We start from the raw sequence: 22,508 nt of genomic DNA, 5'->3' as shown, positions 1-22,508 counted from the left end.
TTGTCCTAAGGTGAGTTTCTTGTAGGCAGCATATTGAAGGTTTTTGCCTTTTTATCCACTCAGCCACTCTGCGTCTTTTGATTGGGGCGTTCAGTCCATTGACATTTAAGGTGATAATTGATAGATGATTATTTATTGCCATTTGAACCTCGTGTTCCAGTTGATTCTATGGTTCTCCATTCTTCCTTTCTTTCTTTTTTCTTTTTCTTTTTTTTTTTTTTTTGGTTGGATGGTCTCCTGTTATTATCTGCTTGAGTGTATTTTTTTTTTTCATTTTTTTGCGAATGCAATATTTGGTTTTGGCTTGTGGTTGCCCTGTTTTTTAAGTATGCTAACCCCTTCCCATAATTGTGTGTTTTAGCCTGATGGTCTTGTAAGTTCAAACACTTCATTACTACGTTAAAATTAAGAAGAGAAACATACAAACAAACAAAAAGGGTTATTTACTTCCTAATATCCCTTGCCCACATTTTATGGTTTTGATGACTCTTTTTTATTTTTTTCTTTTTAATTTTATTTTGTTTGAGGCCTGTTCATGATTAAATCTGTATGCTGGCTTATTTGAGTGACTGCTCTCTGATTGCGGTTTCCTCAGTCCTAGTTCTTCCTCTTCTTTTTTTTTTTTTTCCTTCCCTTTCCTTCCTTTCTTTTTGGTTTAGAGAAGCCCTTTCAATATTTCCTTTAACCTGGGTTTTGTGTTGCAGTATTCTTTAAGTTTTTGTTTGTTGGAAAAAAATTTTATTTCCCCTTCTATTTTAAATGATATTCTTGCTGGATAGAGTATTCTAGGTTGCATATTTTTTCCTTTTAGCACTTTAAATATCTCTTGCCATTCCCTCCTGGCCTGTAGTGTTTCTGTAGAGAAGTCAGCTGATATTCTTATGGGGGTTCCCTTGTAGGTAACATTCTGTTTTTCTCTGGCTGCCTTCAGGATCCTCTCTTTATCACTAACTTTTGCCATTTTTATTATGATGTGTCTTGCTGTGGGTCTATTTGGGTTCAGTTTGTTTGGGGCCCTCTGTGCTTCTTGTATCTTGAACCCAGCATCCTTTAGATTTGGGAAGTTTCCAGCGATAATTTCTTCAAATATATTTTCCATCCCTTTATCTTTTTCTACTCCTTCTGGAATTCCTATTATGCATAGATTGGCCCGCTTTATATTATCCCATAGGTCTCTTATATTGCTTTCCAGTTTTTTGATTCGGTTTTCTGTCTGTTGACCGGATTGAGTGATTTCCATTATTCTATCTTCCATATCACTGATTCGTTCTTCTGCATTATTCATTCTGGTTTTTACTGTCGTTAGTTCAGTTTGTATCTCTGCAAATGAATGTTCTAGTTTTTCTTGGCTCCTCCTTATATTTTCTAGTTCCTTTCTGAGGGTATCTGCATTACTGTTCATATCTTCTCTTAATTCCTTCAGTATTTTCACTATTTCTCTTTTGAACTCCAGGTCTGTCAGACTGCCGAGATCTGTTTCATTGTTGACTGTTTTAGGTGAGTTCTCCTGTTGGTTTGACTGGGGGTGGTTTCTCTGCTTCTTCATCTTGCTTGTTGTTTTCTTTCTCCTGAGGGAGTTGTACTCTCCATTATTGGGCAGTGTTTGCCTTGTCACTGCCGTGGAATATTTCCTGAGGGCTGGCATGGATGGTCAATCTTTTTTGAGGCAGTGTGGCTTTTCTGGAGTGTTGATGGGGCTAACAGTGTTTCTTTGAAGCAAAGGAGGGCTTCCTGAGGGCAGACAGGACTGGGAGGTCCACACCACGATGGTAGCAGATTTCACTTGGTCATGCAGAGCTTGCTCTGGTGTTTTTAGGCTGTGGGGTTCTTGCAGGGGGTTGGTGGTGTTGGGCAGCTGTTCCTCAGGAGTGTAGCACCCCTTGGGGGCTGGAGCAGCTATCTGGGTCACTGAGAACCTAAGAGGCTCTTCCCTAGGGCAGCCCAACTCAGAAGGATGGCCTGAGAATGTAGGCAGATCTTTCCACAGTCTGGCCAAGCTTGTTGCAGCTTTTCTGGGCTGCAGGGGCTCTTCTAGGGGGCTGGTGGTGCTGAGCAGCTATTCCGCGGCAGTGGGGCACCCCCTAGGGGCTTGGGCAGGTAGCAGGGCCACTGGAAACCCTAGAGGCTCCTCCCCAGGGCAGCCCGACTCAGAAAGACCGTCTGAGATCTTTTCCCGGCTTGGCCAGGCTTGTTGCAGCTTCTCTGGGCTGCAGGGGGTCCTGCCTGGAGCTGGCAGTCCTATGCAGCTGATCCACTAGGGCACCCCCTGGGGGCTTGGGCGGGTAGCAGGGCCGTTGGAGACCCAAGAGGCTCCTTCCCGGGGCAGCCCGACTCAGAAAAACCGTCCGAGAATTAGGCAGATCTATTCACGGCCTGGCTAGGCTTGTTCTAGCTTTTCCGGGCTGCAGGCCTTTTCTCGGGGGCTGGTGGTGTTTGGTGTTGCTCTGCGGAAGTGTAGCCCCTCCAAAGGGCAAGCAGGCCTGTGCAGGGACAGCCCCTGCGGTGGTAGGCTTCAGGCAATTGTTGAGGCCAGCCTTCCTGGATGGCAGGCAGCCCAGGTTCGGGAGAGCGTAGGGGGTGGTAGGGGTGGGGGGAGGGGATGCACTGGGAAGCACAGCTTTCAGCTAGCTAGCGGGCCTGTAAGCTTGCTGTGGCATGGGGGGTATTCTATGGGGACCCACCCCTTCTTCTCTCCCCTCCCCAGCACGGGCGCAGACCAGGCTCTTCTCCCAGGTTCCCTCTGATGCAGCTTTCCACTTCCCCGCCCCTAGAGTATTGCTCCCTTCCTCTGCGACAGCTTTGTTTTCTAGTCTCCCAGGCAGTCTCTGCCCCGTCAAATGGTTTCTAGACCTCCCAAGCAGTTTCCGCTCCGCCCCGCCCCCCCAGCCCGGGGACTAACCTCTGGAGCCGAGGTCTCGGTGCCCAGCCCCCACCCAGGCGTCTCAATTTTTGGTGACTGTGCCCGTAGTTCAGATGGTCCGTTCGGTTCTTGATCGGCTTTTCCGTACTCCAACTTACTGCTACACTCTTCTCTGCATCTGGAGATTCCTCCGGTTCGTTTGATCTTTCCCCCGAGTAGGTGACTTTCCAGGGTGCGGGATCCCTTTCTCCTCCTCGGTTCCCTCTCGGGAGCGCCCGTCCCGATCGGATTCACCTTCTCTCACTCTCCTCTTTTCTCCCGTTCTGCCCCGTAATGTCACGAACTTCTTGCCGTTATTGGAGTTTAGGTTCTTCTGCCAGCAATTGGTTGCTGTTCTGTGCGAGTCATTTATTCTGTAGATGTGCTTTTTTTTGTTGTGTTTGTGGGAGAGGGCGAGCGTGTCCCCCTACTCCTCTGCCACCTTGTCTCTCCTCCTGACTACTAATTTGAGGGTCTTACAAACGATCTGCTTTGGGTGTCGGAGGAGCTTGGTATACAGCTGTCCTTTGGGTTTGATTTGTAGTAAGGATGACCCCTGTGATTGAAACTTCACCTTGGACAATTTGGCAGATTGTTTTTTCCAAGCATGGCTGCCTCACTGGCTTTCCTCCCATTGAGAGATGTGCTCTATATTCATCCTTGCTCCTGAGGGGACCCTTGTGATGGCTTCAACCAAGAGAGTACAGCAGAAGGGATGTGCTCTGACTTCCGAGGCCAAATCATAAAAATGTCATGCATTCCCTTCCACCTGGGTCTCTTGGAACCCAGCCGCCATGCTGTGAGGAAGCCCAAGCTACATGCTGCGACCACATAGAGGTGCTCCAGCCGATAAGCGGTATCAGCCACCACTGTCTGCAGAAGGAAGCTTTCAGGATGATCCAGTTCCAGTCACAGCCTGACTATAGTCATTCGAGAGATTCCAAATGAAACCCCCCTAGATTCCAAATGAAAACCCCCAGACCCATTAGAGATAATAATAAAGTTGTCAGTATTTTGAGTCTCCAAGTTTTAGGGTGCTTCCGTTGCCAGGCGTAGGTACCCAGAGCAGATTTTGGTACCATGAGGGCGGTGCTGCTGAAACAGAAATTTGAACTTGTGGCATTGACTTGAGGACCAGGTATTGGGCGGAAGCCTAAAGTATGAGAAGGAAAGTGTTGACAGGGACAAAAAGAAAAGTGTCATGTTACTGGAAACTAGAAGAAAAGAACATATTCAAAGGAAACTTTGTATGTGTAGTATTTGTATGAAATAGTAGAAACTATTGCTGCCTGTAATACGTAAAAAGTGAGAAATACATCTAATAAACTCAATGACCTAAGGAAAGGTCTAGGTAAAATACCGAATTTCTAGGCAAAATATCAAAAGTACCCCTTGACTTACCCCTGCCTATGATAAAATACAAGAGGAGAGTGAATTTAGGATGGCATATGTTGTAGGTGAATGATCCAGGATTTGCTGGGTTCAAAAACAAAGCTGGGAGTTCCTGTCGTGGCTCAGTGGTTCATGAATCCGTCTAGGAACCATGAGGTTGTGGGTTTGATCCCTGGCCTTGCTCAGCGGGTTAAGGATCCGGCATTGCTGTGAGCTGTGGTGTAGGTCGCAGGTGCAGCTCAGATCTGGTGTTGCAGTGGCTGTGGTGTAGGCTGGTGGCTACAGCTCCGATTCGACCCCTAGCCTGGGAACCTCCATTTGCCACAAGAGCGGCCCAAGAAATGGCAAAAAGACAAAAAAAAAAAAAAAAGCTGTTTCTTAATCTCACATCCTCTGCAGATAATTGACAATGCCGAAATGAAGAGATGGCTTCTGGGCAGAGATCAAATGCAGAGCATTTTTAGGAAAACATGGCCTGAAGATTACACCAGGGATTTAATGGTAAAATGATTTGTTAAAACCTCAGAAAGATTTAAAGTGGTGCTTCAAATAAAGGCTTTTTAAGGATCTTCAAAGGAAAAATTTCTCTGGTGAGACAATAGAGCTTTTAAGAATTAGAAAGACAAGCATTCAAAGCAGGAGTTATTACAAAGAGATTTGTATATGGATTTTGGCTGATAAATTGGATTATAATATAATACCCACAAGGCTTTTTGGGTTTGATTTTGGTTTTGGTTTTTTGGCCATGGCAACACCAGATCCTCAACCTGCTGTACCATAAGGGAATGCCACGGTGGTTTTTATTAATTATATAAGCTGGAATTGAAAGGAACTGAAACAGTACAAACAGAATAACCTTGGACCCGCAAGCTTCTATAGGCAAGAATCAGGCTAAGCAAACGCATCACAGACATGGGCTACTGTTCTTGGGAAAGGAAAGACGACTTAGTCTCCTAAGATCAGAGGGCCAAGAAGCCCTAGAGCCACAGTGAACTCACAGGCAGGAGAGCTGAGCCCTAATCAAGTAGCCGTACCCGAGAAACCACACCCAAGGAGCTTCATCCACACCTGGATGAGACCCGGGGCTTCCCACTGATGCCATCATGGGATGTGACTTGGCGGGATTAAATAGCTGCACATGGGAAGAATGTGACTAGCCGTCGGGGGGTGACCTGTGACAGACCGGATATTTCCACAACAGTAAACCCCCCCCCCCCATGCTCATTTGTGATACTGACACTCCTCTCGCTGAATGGTGGGGTCTAGTTCCTCCTCCTCGTGTACCTGAGTGGTTTTGTGAGTGCTTCAGCCCAAGGAATATGGTGCACCTGCCTCGGTGTGACTTCCAAAACCAGATGAAACGCCATGCTCTTCTTGCACTTTGTTATCCTGGGATATTTGCTCCTGGGCGCCAACCACGACATGTGTGAGGAAACCCAGGCCACGTGCAGCTGTTCCAGCTGACAGCCCTAACTCGAGATCCCAGGCAGCAGCCAGTACCAACCACCATCGTGATGAACGAGGAAGCCTTGGAGACGCCTCGGGCGTCAGCCACTGTCGAACAACTGCATGAGATTCCCCCCTGGCCCCATCAAGTCCTGGCCCACCAAACGTGTAAACGTAAAACAAGGGTTATTTATGTTCCAAATCACTAAGACTTGGGATGATTCATGATGCCACAATGGATAACTGGAACAGACAAGCAGACGACAAGGACAAGGAGGAGGAGAAGAGCTACCCCAGTCCCTGTAGAAGAAAACAGCTGACACAATCCGCAGGCCCCTTGCCTAACAGGAGACAGAACCCTGTAGACAAGGAATGTGGGGGACACACGGGGCATATGTCCACCCAGTGGTGGTCTTATTTGTAGGTGTCAAGATAGATATGGAACCCCTAGCCAAATCAAGGATGATGAAAACAAACGAAAAACAGGGTATGAACCTGATTCTCCAGGTCACCCTTCAACTGAGGGTTTTTTTTTTTTTTTTTCCAGCCCCCACCCAATATCAACAGATACATCTGCATCAGATAGACTCTGATGGGGATAATCTAGGATTTATACATGAGACATCAAGGAGGAAAGAGTTGAAAAATTTTAACCCATCTCTCAACAACCAAGAAGAACCTGGAAATGATACCCAAAAGGGGCCTCAGGGGAGGATCCTGTTGAACCCTTTTGGAGGGAAAAATGGGGAGGGTGGACCTGAGTCGTAGGAGACCCAGAGGTCACAGTCCCTGTGTCCCGCCTTGCCGTCATACGCCTCTCCAGGAAGGAGTGTGTGACTAATCCTCTAGCGACAGAAAACCGCTTCTCAGGAAAGAGTGTAACAGAGAAGCAGCTGAGTAAACTCTTCCTAAGAAATTACATAAGAGGGGACACTGAGACTATTAATTCACAAGATTCTAAAGAAATCTTGAGAAGGACCTGGAACATATCAAAATTTGGAATATGTGGCGGTTCAAGGAAATACAACCTGAAATACAAGTGGCCAGGAGGTTTTAAGGGACATCTAGGCTACATGTAGACCAAAAAACGAATAATCAGATGAATTAATAAATATGTAACTATTTACAATAACAAATAATAATATAAATAATAAACTTACAGAATAATAACCAATACTATAGATATTATATTTATTATAACTATAGTATATATAATGTATATAATATTTAATATAATAATGAATGCTACTATAGATATTATTATTTGTTATTATTTATATTATTATTACAGAATAGTTATTAACATCTCTGTCCCTGTTTATAGTTAGAAAATATATTTAATATTTGAAATTCAGAATACATTTTTTTTTTTTTTTAGGCCCACACCTGTGGCATATGGAAGTTCCCAGGCTAGGGGTCAAATTGGAGCTGCAGCTTCTGGCCTACACCACAACTCATGGCAATGCAGGATCCTTAACCTACTGAGTGAGGCCAGGGATCAAACTCGCATCCTCATGTATAACAGTTGGGTTCATAAGCCACTGAGCCACAATGGGAACTCCTGAAATTCAGAATATTTTTAGCTCAAAATCTTTCAAAATCAAAAAGCTACCTATTCAGCTAGGGGATGCTGAGCTAAGAGCTAAAGCTGATAACTAATAATTGAGTCTCTTGACAAACAGAGATGAGGGGAGTTCCCATTGTGGCTCAGTGGATTAAGGACCTGATGTTGTCTCTGTGAGGATGCAGGTTTGATCCCTGGCCTGGCTCAGTGGGCTAAGGATCCAACATTGCTGCAAGCTGTGGTGTAGGCCAACGGATGCAGGCCTGGTTCGACCCTAGCCTGGGAACATCCATATGCTGCAGGTTCCGCCTTAAAAAAAACAAATAAATAAAAATAAACAGAGATAACGAAATATTTCATAACAACTAAAAATGGAGTATAGCCTTTAAAAATTGTGGTGCAGCAGAAATGAATCCAACTAGGAACCATGAGGTTGTAGGTTCGATCCCTGGCCTTGCTCAGTGGGTCGAGGATCTGGTGTTGCCATAAGCTGTGGTGTAGGTCATAGACGCGGCTCGGATCTGGCATTGCTGTGGCTGTGGCATAGGCCAGTGGCTACAGCTCCGATTAGACCCCTAGCCTGGGAACCTCCACATGCCGCGGGTGCGGCCCTAAAAAGAAAAAAGATGAAAAAAAAAAAAAAAAAGATAAGGAGATTATAAAAAGGTGACCTGACTTGTATTTTATTACAGAGGACCCTCTAACTTTAAAATCATCATGCATTTCAAGGAAAACAATATGGAGCAACCAAAGATGCATACATTTTTTAAAAAAAATCAATGGGTAAAATTCAATTTAGCAACATGAAAACTTTTAGGATTATGTGACTATTGCTCTACCAACTTCAAGACAAAATTCTTCATTTAGGATCTGAAAATGTGGGAAAGTTGTAAAGGAAGCAGAAACCTGGCTTCTATAGTCTGGTTGGTGCAGCAAAGTGTCCCGTGGATTCGGTGAGTGCTCCCTGGAAGGACGGGGAGGCCAGTTTGTCCTTTGTGTGCCCCCCCTCGGACCTTCCGTGGCTCCTCAGTGGGCCTCCAGGATCGACTGATTATGAAGAATTTTTGAGGCTTACTGGGATCTATAGCTTTCCAAAGTTTTCTGTTCTTTTTCAGCAAATATCCCGTCAAATTTTCAAAGAAAACCTAAAAACCTGAAGCTCTGTAGCCCATAGAGCCAGCGATGGCTCCAGCTTGGATGTAACTATACATCCATCCGCTAGGTGGCGCTAAGGAAGTTGACATTTTAAATTTCAAAATACCTAGAATTCTTTTTCAATCTCAAGTGTTTTATAGGGTGCTCAAGTCTAGGAAATGGTTATCAAAGGAAAGTGCCTTACAGAAAACTCTTGAATGACTTTAAATTAAAAGCAACAGCAGATGAATCAGTTAAGCCAATAAACAGTAGTAGATTTATGTTGACAGAAATAGATCGAAAAAAATATTCAATACCACACGGAAAGAATGCAGCAGGTACGGCAGATTTATTTATTTTTATTTAGCTTTTGTCTTCCTAACTTTGTCTTAATATGGAATGGCTAGATAGAGATAATCCAATATATTTTAAATTTCTATCTGGCACTATCTAATGGATAAAATCCATGTGTGTATATATATATAATCAGTTAGAGTTAAGGTATAATCCAAACTGTTGGAAGCAAGAATTATTTGTATTATTGTCTCAAACTAGGGTGTCCTCAGAATGAGGATATTGGAGTCTGGATCATTTGGAAGTGGAAATAAACTTGGCTGTAGAGTATCAAGAAACACAGTTTCTGAGAAACTTAGATCCAGGTCTTGGAAAGGGTGATAGTTGTTTTTTGGAAACTCCAGAACCTGAGGCAAGAGTCGGCAAGCTGGAATATTTCTAGTAAAATTCCACTTGATGTGATGTCACTTGAAAAACGATACTTAATCTTGCCAAAAAACTTACAAGGAGTTAGAGGCTTTCAGTTCACTTTGGGAGTAATTTAGGGTGGAGGTTTAAAAGTGAAGGCTCTTGTATAGCCCTGGGAACTGTATCGGTCACTTATGATGGAGCATGATAATGTGAGAAAAAGAATGTATATATGCATGTGTGACTGAGGCACCTTGCTGTACCGTAGCAAATTGACAGAACGCTGTAAACCAGCTATGATGGAAAAAATAAAAATCATTTTAAAAAAAAGCAAAGTGAAGGCTCCGGAGTTCCCATCATGGCTCTGTGGTTAATGAACCCGACGAGTATCCATGAGGACGCGGGTTCAATCCCTGGCCTCGCTCAGTAGGTTAAGGATCCGGCGTTGCCATGAGCTGTGGTGTAGGTCACAGAGGTGGCTCAGATCCTGCGTGGCTGTGGCTGTGGCGTTGGCTGGCAGCTGTAGCTGACTAGACCCCCTTGCCTGAGAACCTCCATGTGCCGCCGGTGGTGTGGCCCTAAAAAAAAGGAAAGTGAAGGACCTAAGAAGCTTGGTACACCCAGGCCCATCTAGAACATCACAGGTGTACGACTGTGGTATTTTGAAACCCTCTCATCTTCAATATAAGGGAACTTGAGCCATGAGATGATAAGACAAGATGAAGAAAAGCAAAACGCTTGAAAATGTTCTAATTGCACACGGAGTATGTTAACAGAAAGAAGAGCCTGAGGAATAAGAGTGTGTCATGTGGCATATTCACCAGGACCCCTGACAAGCATCCTTCTGGAAATGTCTGAGGAGCATTGCTAACACATGCACAAATTTTAGCATTTTCTCATCGGGGGTTGGAAACTGACATAACTTAGTTATGAAATAGCTCTGCCTCTGATTTATGAAGGTGCCTTAGTTATGAAATAGCTCTGCCTCTGATTTATGAAGGTGCCTTAGTTATGAAATAGCTCTGCCTCTGATTTATGAAGGTGCCTTGAATTTCATGTCCAGAAGATGCAACCCCTTGCATGCTGCTGCAGAAGGACTATGTCCAAGGGGAGCCGCCAACCTGGAGGGGCCTTCCAGGGGTCTGCTGCAAAGCTCTCCCCTTTAATCCTGCCCCCATTCTGTCTTGTTTCTGCTTTTCTCAGCTGCACCCATGACATATGGAAGTTCCCGAGCCAGGGGTGGAATCCCAGCTGCAGCTGCAACCTACTCCTAGCTTCGGCACCTCGCGCTCCTTAACCTGCTGCACCATAGCGGGAACTCCCCCGCCCTCATCCTTGTAGGTAGTATCACACTTCAGCTGGTAGGAAAGTTTTACCTTGGTGTTTCTAACAGCCTTCTGTGCCAAGTCCCAGATAGTTCCAATTTTAGTTCTCGCCAGACTCCGACTTGAGTTGAAGCATGCCCCAGAGTGAGCCCTCTAATCTATGGTCCATGAGTACAAAAAGGATGGGATTGGGAGTTCCCGCTGTGGCGCAGTGGTTTAATGATCTGATTTGTCTCTGTGGAGGCACCGGTTCAATCCTCAGCCCGGCACAGTGGGTTAAGGATCCGGGGTTGCTGCAGCTGTGGCGTATAAGTTGCATCTCTGGGTCAGATTCAACCCCTGGCCTGGGACCTTCCATGTGCCATGAGGGGCAGCCAAAAAGAGGAGGGGGAAGAGGGAATGGGAGCAGTCTGGGCACCTCTCTCCACTTGATATAAAGGGCGGAGGAGGCTCAGGGACTGGCAAGCAGTAGGGTGGTGTGGGGTCCTCTGCCTGCCACAGAGCACACAGTGCACAGAAGGAACCCACAAAAGGTTGGCGTCTGCTGTTTTTTATGCCCCAAATGATCCATTCCTCTACTCCACATTTTTCCTGAGAAAGCTGGCCTTTATGACTTCTCAGTCCAGAGAGATATTGCAGATGCTTTTGATTAAAAGAAGATGATCAAACACATCTTTATGGCTCCTGCCTCTTAACGTCTCATCGTCATGACAGTAAAGGAACTTCTTAACCATATAAACCCCCAAGAATCAAGACAGCAGGAAAGGTGACAACCACCGGTGTTAAATGGCATCAAGTTTTGTCAGCAGGAAGAAGTAAGATGACAAGGGCCTTGGGTGATCGGAAAAAGATGAAAAATTAGTTGGAGGTGGGAGGCAGAACTGGGGTCGCAAAACTCCAAGAAGCAAGCCAATTCCTGACACAGAATTTGAAAAGACTCAAATAGGAGGCACCAGGCACCTTCGAAGGCACAGACGCAGAGCAGGACTCAACGCTGAAAAGTCACTGGAAGCCCCCAGAGGCAGCAGGCCTCTCCACTGCCCTCCCGCCCCCACCTGTCTGCACAGCCCCAGAGGGAAAGCAGAAGTTTACTTCCTGGGAAACGCTGGGCATGGCCGAGAGCCAGGGTGCAATTATGTGCTGGAAACAACGGACTGGACGAGGGGCGTCCCATCCCAGCCCCCATCCAAGCTTCCTGAACATCGGCAGTCCGTCCTGTGACAAGCAAGAGGAAAGGGGATGCCTGTTTGGGGAAATTGAGCATGACCAGGTGAAATGATCTATAAATACTGGCATTTGTGGTCCTTTCACAAAATAACCAGGTTCCCCACCTGATCACCCTTTGTGAAACCCTCTAGTAGAGAAGCCCCACTGATGCCCACAGAGTTCCCGATGAGCCTGACTTTAAACATAAAGGATTCTTGAGGAGTTCCCATTGTGGCTCGGTGGGTTAAGAACTCGACACAGTCTCTGTGAGGATACAGGTTCCATCCCTGGCCTGGCTCAGTGGGTTAAGGATCTGGCATTGCCACAAGCCACAGCGCGACTCGTGGATGGGGCTCAGACCCGGCGTTGCTGTGGTTGTGGTGCAGGGTGGCAGCTGTGGTTCTGATTCAACCCCTAGCCTGAGACCTCCCACATGCCACAGGGATGGCTATAAAACGAAAAAAAAAAATGTTGTCAAGTATCACCAGATGTTTGAGGAAAGCTTCTAGTGTGAAATGCAGAGGGGGCAGAGGGAAGGAACTTGGAGAAAAGAAAGATAAGGAGCCGAAGAAAGCTTCTTTTTAAAAAAATATGATAACATCAAAAGAGAGATGAGAAGGTATGGCAAAAATGAAACAAGAATAGGAAGCTGTTTTTTAAAAAGAAACAGAATAAGGATGAGCCCTTGGAAATAATGTGATAGAAATGGACATTTCAAAAGGAGGCTTGGAGGAAATGTTAATGAAATCTCCCAGAAGAAGACAATAATAAAGTAATAAAAAAATACGATTTCCTGAAATGAGAGAAGAGAAAAATATGAGGAAACCAAAATCTTCTAGAACCAAAGAGTGTTAGTTCCACATCCATACAACACATCAAGTGCCAACAAAAGGAATATAATACCTGGCCCAGGCATGCCACTGTGCAATTTCAGAATGCTGTGAACAGAGGAGAAAATCGTAAAACCTTCCAGAGAGGTTTTGTTTGTTTTTTTTTTTTAATAGGTAACATGCAAAGTGAATCCAGATTGCACCAAACATCTCAATGGCAACACTGGAAACAAGAAGAAATGAGAAGACATCTACGAGGTTTTGAAGGAAACCAATTCCTGACTCCTGTACCTTAACAAACGGCCAGTCAAAGGCGAGGATAAGAGTTATTTTCAGACATGCAAGAAGTAAAACATTTGACATCCTTTTCTCAAGAAACTATTGAAGAATGTGCTCTTTGAAATGAGTAAATAAGCCAAGAAAGAGAAAGGCCTGAGATCCCAACAACACTGGAGAGGCAAAGAGAACTCCCAAGGATGATGGCGAAGGAAAGTCCCAGAACAGCAATTAAATAGCAGGTCTAAGGAACAAGTGACCCAGAGTGAAGCATGATGTGTGTCTCCAAGAGTGAAGGGATGGGAGTTCCCATCGTGGCTCCGTGGAAAGGAATCTGACTAGCGTCCATGAGGACTCAGGTTTGATCCCTGGCCTCAGTCAGTGGGTTAAGGATCCAGCGTTGCCGTGAGCTGTGGTGTAGGTGGCAGATGCAGCTGTGGTATAGGCCAGCAGCTGTAGCTCCAGTTCAACCCCTGGCCTGGGAACCTCCATATGCCATGGATGTGGCCCTAAAAGGACCAAAAAAACCCCAACCCTCCCCCCAAAAAAAGAATGAAAGGATGTAGGAAGGAAGAAAACGGTTTTTGTTTGTTTTCTTGAACTGTAGTTGATTTACAATGTTGTGATAATTTCTGCTGTACAACAAAGTGATTCGGTTATCCACATACACACATCCATTCTCTTTCAGATTCTTTTCCCGCATAGATGATCACAGAATACTGGGTCAAGTTCTCTGTGCTATACAGCAGGTCCCAACTGGCCAGTCATTCCATGTACCACAGTGTGCATATGCCACTCCCAAACCCTCAGTCCAACCCCCCTCCACCTGTCCCCTTTAGTAACCATAAGTTCGCCCAAGTCTGTGAGTCTCCTCCTGTTCTGCAAATAAGTTCTCGGGTATCCTTTTTTTTTTTTTTTTTAGATTCCGCATATATGTGATACCATGTTTGTCCTTCACTGTCTGACTAACTTCACTTAGTATGATAATTTCTAGGTCCATCATGTTGCTGCAAATGGCATTATATCATTCCTTTTTTATGGATGAGTAATATTCCATTGTATATGTGTACCACATCTTCTTTACCCATTGCTCTGTCAACAGAAATTAGGTTGCTTCTTTGTCTTGGCTGTTGTAATAGTGATACAATGAACATTGGGGTACATGTGTCTTTTTGAAGTATGGTTTTGCCAGATAGATGCCCAGGAGTGGAATCACTCGATCATCATATGATAGTTCTATGTTTAGTTTTTTGAGGAAATTCCACACCGTTTTCCATAGCGGTTACACCAATTTCAATTCCTACCAACAGGAGTTCCCATTGCAGCTCAGTAGTAATGAACCCGATTAGTATCCATGAGCATGCAGTTTCATTCCCTGTCCCTGCTCAGAGGATTAAGGATCCGGCTTTGCTGTGAGCTGCGGTGTAGGTTGCAGATGCAGCTCAGATCCCACTTTTCTGTCGCTGCAGCTCTAATTCAACCCCTAGCCTGGGAACTTCCATATGCCACAGGTACAGCCCTGAATAGCAAAAAAAAAATTTTTATAATAAATTCCCATCAACAGTGTAAGATGCTGTTGTAACACCTTTCTCCACACCCTCTCCAGCATTTATTGTTTGTAGGTGTTTTTTTGTTTGTTTGTTTGTTGGTTGGATTTTGTCTTTTCTAGGGCCACCCCCAAGGCATATGGAGGTTCCTAGGCTAGGGGTATAATCAGAGCTGTAGCCGCTGGCCGGCGTCACAGCCACGGCAATGCCAGATTTGACCTGCATCTGTGACCTACACCACAGTTCACAGCAACGCCAGATCCCCAGCCCACTGATCGAGGCCATGGATTGAACCCACAACTTCATAATTCCCAGGCAGATTTTTTTCCGCTGCCCCAAGATGGGAACTCCATGTTTGTAGACTTTTTGATGATGGCCATTCTGGCTTGTATAAGGGGGTATCTCATAGTAGATTTTATTTGCATTTCTCTAATAATCAGCAATGTTGGATTTTTTAATGTGTTTTTTGGCCATCTCTATATCTTTGGATAAATGCCTATTTAGATCTTGTGCCCATTTTTTGATGAAGTTTGTTTGTTATTTTTTTATATTGAGTTGCAGGAGGTGTTTGTATATTTTGGAGAATAATCCCTGGTTGATTGCTTTATTTTCAAATATTTTCTCCCATCCTGTGGGCTTTTTCATTTTGTTTATTTTTCCTTTGTTCTCTAAAACCTTTTAAGTTTAATTAGGTTCCATTGGTTTATTATTTTTTCTTGCTTGTTTGTCTTTTGGAGGGCCACACCCATGGCATATGGAAGTTCCCAGGCTAGGGATCAAATCAGAGCTGTAGCTGCTGGCCTACACCACAGCCACAGCAACACCAGATCCAAGCTGCATCTGCAACCTATGCCACAGCTCACAGCACTGCCAGATTCTTAACCCACTTATCAAGGCCAGGGATCGAACCTACATCCTCATGGATACTAGTCGGGTTCCTTACCCTTCAGCCATGATGGGAATTACCCATTGGTTTATTTTTGTTTTTATTTTCATTACTCTAGGAGGTGGAGCTGAGATGATACTGCTGATGTTTATGTCAGAGGGTGTTCAGCCTATGTTTTCCTATAAGAGGGAAAACATAGTATCTGGCCTTACCTTTCGGCCTTTAATCCATCTTGAGTTTATTTTCATGTATGGTGTTAGAGTGTTTTAATTTCATTCTTTCATATGTATCTGTCCAGTGTTCCTGCACTGCTTATTGAAGAGGTTGTATTTTCTCCATTGTATATTCTCACCTCATTTGTCATAGATTAGTTGACCATAGGTGCATGAGTTTATTTCTGGGCTTTCTATCCTGTTCCATTGATCCATATTTCTGTCTTGTGCCAGTACCATATGATTTTGAGGACTACAGCTTTGTAGTATCATCTGAAGTCGGGGAACCTCATTCCTCCAGCTCCATTTTTCTTTCTCAGGATTGCTTTGGCCATTCCAGATCTTTTGTGTTCCCACACAAATGAAAAAGTTTTTTGTTCTAGTTCTGTGAGAACTGCCATTGCTAATTTGATAGGGATTGCATTGAATCTGTAGATTTGCCTTGAGTAGTATAGCCGTTTTGACAATATTGATTCTTCCAGTGGTATATCTTTCCATCTGTTTGTGTCATCTTTGATTTCTTTCATCAGCATCTTATAGTTTTCAGAGTACAGGTCTTTCGTCTCCTAAATAGGTTTATTTCTATGTATTTTATTATTTTTGATGTGATCATAAATGGGGTTGTTTTTATCAATTCCTTCTGACCTTTCATTGTTAAAATATAAAAATGTAATCGATTTCTGTGTATTAATTTTGTATCCTGCAACTTTACCAAATTCATTGATGAGCTCTAAAAATTTTCTGGTGGCATCTTGAGGATTTTCTATGTGTAGTACCATCTCATATGCAAATGAGTGATAGTTTTACTTCTTCCTTTCCAATTTGAATTCCTTTTGTTTCTTTTTCTGCATGATGTATGTAAGTCAAATCATTATGCCATACACCTTGAAGTTCCACAGTGTTGTATGTCAATGATATTGCAATAAAACTAGGAAGAAGGGGGAGTTCCCTGGTGGTCTAGTGGTTAGGATTTGGCACTTTCACCACTGCAGCCTGGGTTCAATCCCCGGCCAGGTAAATGAGATTCTGCTTCAAGCCATAGCCAAAAACAAACAAACAAACAAACAAAAAAACCAAAAAAAAAACTGGAAGGAAAATATAATGGAATAGCTCAAAACAATCCCAAACTTTCTTTTCCCACTGCCTGCTGTCCAGTCAGTTCCTGGCTTCCTCAACCATTGCTTCATGTGTTTGATTCATTCCATAAAAACATGAATACCTATTATGTTGTGACAAGAGCAACTGCATCACCTATTCAATCTGACCCACAAGTTCAGAGGTCTTTTTGAGTGGCAACCTCAGTGTTCTGTGAAAACTGAAAAAAATGATGCAAGTGATAAAATAGGTTAGGGGTGTGTGTGTGTGTGAGAGAGAGAGAGAGAGAGAGATTGATTTTCCAGTGGTCAAGCCCCCATCTTCATGATTGTGTGGCCAGATAAGAGGAGAGCGATGTTTGGTGGGAGCTTGATAGTCTATCAATCCTGCCCGCAACCTGGACCTTATTTTTGCCTGCCATGTATGGCATTCTTATTTGATGGGCATATTTTTAGTCAAAAGTTATAAACCTCTTGTTAGTTGGGATTGTTTTGCTTTTGATTGGAGAGAAAGAAGTAAATACTAATTCTAGCATCTAATGCTTTTAACAACTAAGCAAGAGTTAGCAGGGGTGACCCATGCTACAGAGATCCAGCTAAGGGCCATGTGAAGTTCCTGTTGTGGCTCAGTGGTTAACGAATCCAACTAGGAACCATGAGGTTGTAGGTTCGATCCCTGGCCTTGCTCAGTGGGTTAAAGATCTGGCATTACTGTGGCTGTGGTATAGGCCGGTGGCTACAGTTCCGATTGGACGTGTAGAACCTCCATATGCTGCAGGTGCAGCCCTAAAAAAGACAAAAAAAAAAAAAACCACCAACTAAGGTCCATGCATGGATACAGGAGGGCGTCTGGGAAGGAAGGAGACTCAGGAATGGGACAAAGGACAGAGCTCGGGTCACAGATGGAACAAGGGTACTGTAACTTGGTGACGTAAAAATCTGAAAGTCAGGAGTTCCCGTCGTGGCGCAGTGGTTAACAAATCCGACTAGGAACCATGAGGTTGCGGGTTCGGTCCCTGCCCTTGCTCAGTGGGTTAACGATCCAGCGTTGCCGTGAGCTGTGGTGTAGGTTGCAGACGAGGCTCGGATCCCACGTTGCTGTGGCTCTGGTGTAGGCCGGTGGCTGCAGCTCCGATTCAACCCCTAGCCTGGGAACCTCCATATGCCGCAGGAGCGGCCCAAGAAATAGCAAAAAGACTAAAAAAAAAAAAAAAAAATCTGAAAGTCACAAATAGCTAGAGTGGATATTGGTAGGACAATTGAGGAAATTCAAATCTGGGCAGCATATTGGGTCATAGTATTCTCTCAATTGTTCAATTTCTTGACTGATAATCGTATCATGACTGTGTAAGAGAAGGTCCTTCATCTTAGGAAATACTATATAAATACTGAGGGGTGTGGAAGTATTTAAGTGTAAAATGTCATGCTGATACAACTTACTCTCAAGTGGTTCAAGATACAGAAAAAGGAAGTGTGGGAAAATATCAATATTTGATTAATGCAGGTGAAAGGTATACAGGTGTCTGTTGTACTGTCATTCTGTGCAGGTCTAAAGATGTGAATTTTTTTCCTTTGATTTGAATGTGAACTGTCCTGCTTCTTGGCTCCAGTTAGTTAGGATTGGTGGAGTTCCCCAACCTTCTAGCCAGAATGCCTGTCCCCCAGACAGTGGGCACTGCTGTGCAAAGCTCTGACGCCCTTACATCTCCCCACTGTCCCTACCCTCCTCAGGGACCCCACAGCTCTCTCTGGGGCTCCCACAGTACCCTTTAACCCCACGACAGAGGCCCCCTCACGGCAGCCCAGTACTTGGCTCTTTCCTCCTCAGCCCGAGCTACCCTTAGCGCTAGCGACTGGTCATTCTCAGGTGCGCTTAGCATCCCCTGTGGGCCACGGGAGACACAGGCTCAGTGTACTGCCTGGTGTGGAAGCAGCGAGTGAGGGGACAGCTCGCTGGCTGGAGAGAGAAACAGATGGGGGGTGGAAGGTGACAAAGGAAAGCAGGGAACTTTGGGATGGTGACAGGAACTAAAATGAACAACGGGTAAATGGGTGTAGATCCTGGATGTCTAGGACCCAAAAATGTGGCTTATGTGCTCCACGTCTACCTGGGAGCTGGAGGAACCAAGGGTCAGAGAGGCGAAGGAATCTGGGCCAAACCGAGTTTTAATGCATTAGGAAACATCAGAACGGCCTGACATTAGGGAGACTGCGTGTGATCATCGGGGCTGAAAATGGGCAGCTTCTCTTGGCGTCTGGATCACACACAGGATCTGTTCACTTACCATTTACTAAACTGCTCCAGGCCAAGATTTTGCCAGGAACCACAGGGCAAAAACTTTACCTAGCACTCTGACTCTGTCCAGAGGGTGCTGCAGAGGCACGAGCCTTTAGGGAGATCCCCTGGGCGGTTGCAGGGAGGTCCCCCATCCAGCATCTGAAGGCAGCTCTCCACCTGGGCTCGGGCAGGTAGAGACAGAGAGGGAGAGAGAGAGCCAGGCACCTGAGCCAGAGATCACTGTGACCTTGGGGAGGCAAAGGCCAGGGAGCCTGCCTCCCCTCTCCCGTGGGCTCTACAGGATCTGTGCTCTGAGAGTTGCCCCTGCAAAAGGTGTCCGGAAGCCCCAGTCCGTCTTTGTTGTTGCCAGCAGCCTCTCAAGAGCAAGAGGACCCTGTGGGAAGAAGGCTGGGTGACCTCTTCAGACAGGTGAGGAAAGAACAGCTTGGTGACCTCAGCCTGACGGCTCAGCTCTGCTGGAGGCACCTACAAGAGGGCCTCCGCGTCCCCTGCAGGGCTCACCAAGTTGGAGGGAAGGCCAGCTTGTCTCCCACTGTCGGCTCCAGAAGGGACTGAGCGGGGGACTCTGCTACCCTCCCGGGGCCCTGGCAGGGGTTCCTTCTCAAATACTCAGTCATTCACTGGCCATTCATCCAGTGGTTACTGGGGCCCCCAAACCAGGACCTCAAAGGAGGTTACTGGGACCTCAGACCAGGAGACAGGGCCTGGGGATACAGCAGTGGACAAACCAAACCAAAACAGCCCTGGTGGTGCTTACAGCCTATGGGGAGGAGACAAGCTCCAAATAAATCTGTACTAAATAATGCCTGTCAGCAGGTGATAAGGGCTACCGAGTGGGGGCGGTGGGCAGGGGAGCCGGGCAAAGGCTGAATGGTAGCAGTTGGGGACAGGAGGGGTGATTTTAGACAGGATGCCCAAAGCCCCTCTGAAGACAGGACTTCTCCGCCCCTGTTGGGGTGGCTGGGGCCCAGGGCCTGAGACCGCTCTGGGGAGCTCTGCTTCTCCCTGGAGGTTGGGACAGGAACCATGTGTGAGGCTGAGAAGCAGCTCCACCAGGAACGGAGCAGGGCAGGTAGTGGGCTGCTCCTGGTCCAGAGCCTGCCCGCGGCCGACATCCTCCTACCCCATCTCCTCTCCTCTCGTCTCCCTGCAGAATCTTGCTGCTGCTCCTTTTCTCACCTCCCGACTCTCCCACGGAGTTCTGCCCCTCCCATGCCCTCTGAGACCGCTCTCCCCCAACCCACAGACCTCTGACAAGGCCCGTGGACATTTCTCAGCAGCACTAAGGTTGTCTTCTTCCCGTTTGAAGCTGTGCTCATTTTCTGGGACATCACCCACTCCAAGTTCCTTCACTCTCCTTTAAAGCCTCCTCTTGCCCCTAAATGGTTGGTGTTCTCCCAGTTTCAGACTCGGCCCACTTTTTTCAGTCCAGTCCACATTCTCTGGGTGACTTGCCCCTTCCCAAATCCCTCCGCCGCCCCATCCCTCTCCTGAACCCCAGACCCCACGTAGCCACCCGCTGCTATCCTAGAGGATCTGCTCGCTCAGTGTTCTAATTAGTGCCAGATTGTGAATCCCTTTAGAGAAAGCTCTTGAATGATGTATTACTGTTCCAAAGCCTGCTCCCCTTCTTGTACCTCATAAGCACTCAACAAACCCCAAATCACTTCGATCTTGGCTCTAGCCCCTGACTTTGGGAGGATTATCTATAGTTTCTAGCCAGCTATCCTCTCAAAGCCCTGTCTCTGGGGGATTGTATACTATAAGGATGCTGATGCATCATACTGAATGATGGCAGAAGACTTTGCTTCCTGGGGAAAAGCAGAAAGACTTAGAAATTATTTCTAGGCAAGGCCCAGCCAGCTTTGGCAAGAGTCCCCAAAACTGAAGCGTTCATGTCTATTGGACCGAAGGGCAAAGGGCTCACTGTAAGACGCTGGTGCATCGCAACGTCACCACCCCATTTATGGCCACTGCCCAAAGTCATGTTTCACCCTCCTCCACCTAGACCAGTGTTCCCTTCCTCCCTAATCCCCCAGGCTCCAGCTCTCCTCCACGGGCTGCCAAAGCTGATGGAAAGTACAACTAGTCACTTCCCTCCTCTAGGTTAAACATTTATAGAATCCCTGCCACTTAAAGAACAAAGCCCATACTTCTGGGCAAAGCCCTCAAGGCCCTCTAACTCATCCAACCACATCCGCACCCCCCACCCCCCCATCACCTGCCCCAGGCTCTCTTAGGTCCCCACCTGGGCCCCAAATCCCCCTCTTTCTGCTAAACCACAACTTCCTAGGCTATACAATTGCTTGAGGAGCCCCAAAATAGAAAGTTACTCTGATCTCTATAAAATTCTACCATGCAACTTTTTAAAAAATCCTCATCAGATGATTCCAAATATATACCAGCCTCCCAACCTTGCGTCCCACAAAAATTTAATACACAGATCTACCTCCAAGTGACTGACAGAGATTTTGAGCAGGTTGTGGAACCCAGCCTAAGAAACCCTTTCCAGAGTAACCCTGATCTGTTATCCTTTGGGTATGATTATTAATTGCTCAAATAATTTAACTCTCCAATATCCGTCATTCTCTACACTGGCCACAAGAGAATTGTGAGACTGCTGAAGGTCTCGCTGAGGTCAGGTGCTCTCTGCATTTCCTCGGTATTAATCCAGAAGCCTGAAGGGCTAGTGTGACAGACCCTGTTCTGAACTGTGAACCCATTATTTTTTCTCAAGGTCAAGCTTAAACACACTTTAATAACTTGCTCTTCCTATCAGATATTGGAACGTATCATAAGGCCATAATAAATATGTGCACACAGGCAGATCAATGGAATAGAACACAAGGTCAAGAAATAGACCCAAAAACTTACATACAGGGATTTCACACGCAACAAAGGTAGCATCTCAAATCAGCAAAAGGTGGGTTGTTTAATAAATGACATTTGGACAAAACAGTAAAGCCAGATCTGTACCTCATGCCTTACCCTGGGATAAATTCCAAATGGATAAAATATTTCAATATAAAAACTAAAATCATAAACAAATTCATATTGTAAAAGTATGGGATCATAAAAATAATTGAAAAGGAAGTGAGAGTTAACAGAATGGGGAGGGCTTTTTTTCATTTTTAAAAATTTTATTGTAGTTGATTTACAATGTGTTAATTTCTGCTCTACAGCAAAGTGATTCAGTTATACATACACACAGTTCTTTTCAGGGTTTTCTCCCATATGCATCATCACGGAACACTGAGTAGAGCTCCCCATGCTATATACACAGCACGTCCCCATTGACCATCCATTCCATACACAACAGTGTGCATATGCCAATCCCAAACTCCCATTCCATGCCTTCCCCACACCTTTCCCTTGGTTATCATAAGTTTGTTTTCAAAGTCTGTGAATCTGTTGGTTTTGCAAAGAAGCTCATTTGTATCATTTTTTTAGATTCCACGTATGAGTGATATCATATGGTATTTGTCTTTCTCTGGCTTCATCTTGTATGATAGTCTCTAGGTCCATTCATGTTGCTGCAAATTGCATTATTCTTTTAAGGTACATTGTACATATGTACCTCATCTTCCTTATCCAATCCTCTGTTGATGGGCATTTAGGTTGCGTCCATGTCCTGGATAGTGCTGTAATGAACATTGGGGTGCATGTATCTTTTTGAGTTATGGTTTTCTCCAGAAA

Source organism: Phacochoerus africanus, chromosome 14, assembly GCF_016906955.1.
Source record: "Phacochoerus africanus isolate WHEZ1 chromosome 14, ROS_Pafr_v1, whole genome shotgun sequence".
Taxonomy (NCBI): Eukaryota; Metazoa; Chordata; class Mammalia; order Artiodactyla; family Suidae; genus Phacochoerus; species Phacochoerus africanus.
The sequence above is the reverse complement of the archived record's forward strand: the minus strand, read 5'-3'. Positions refer to the sequence as shown.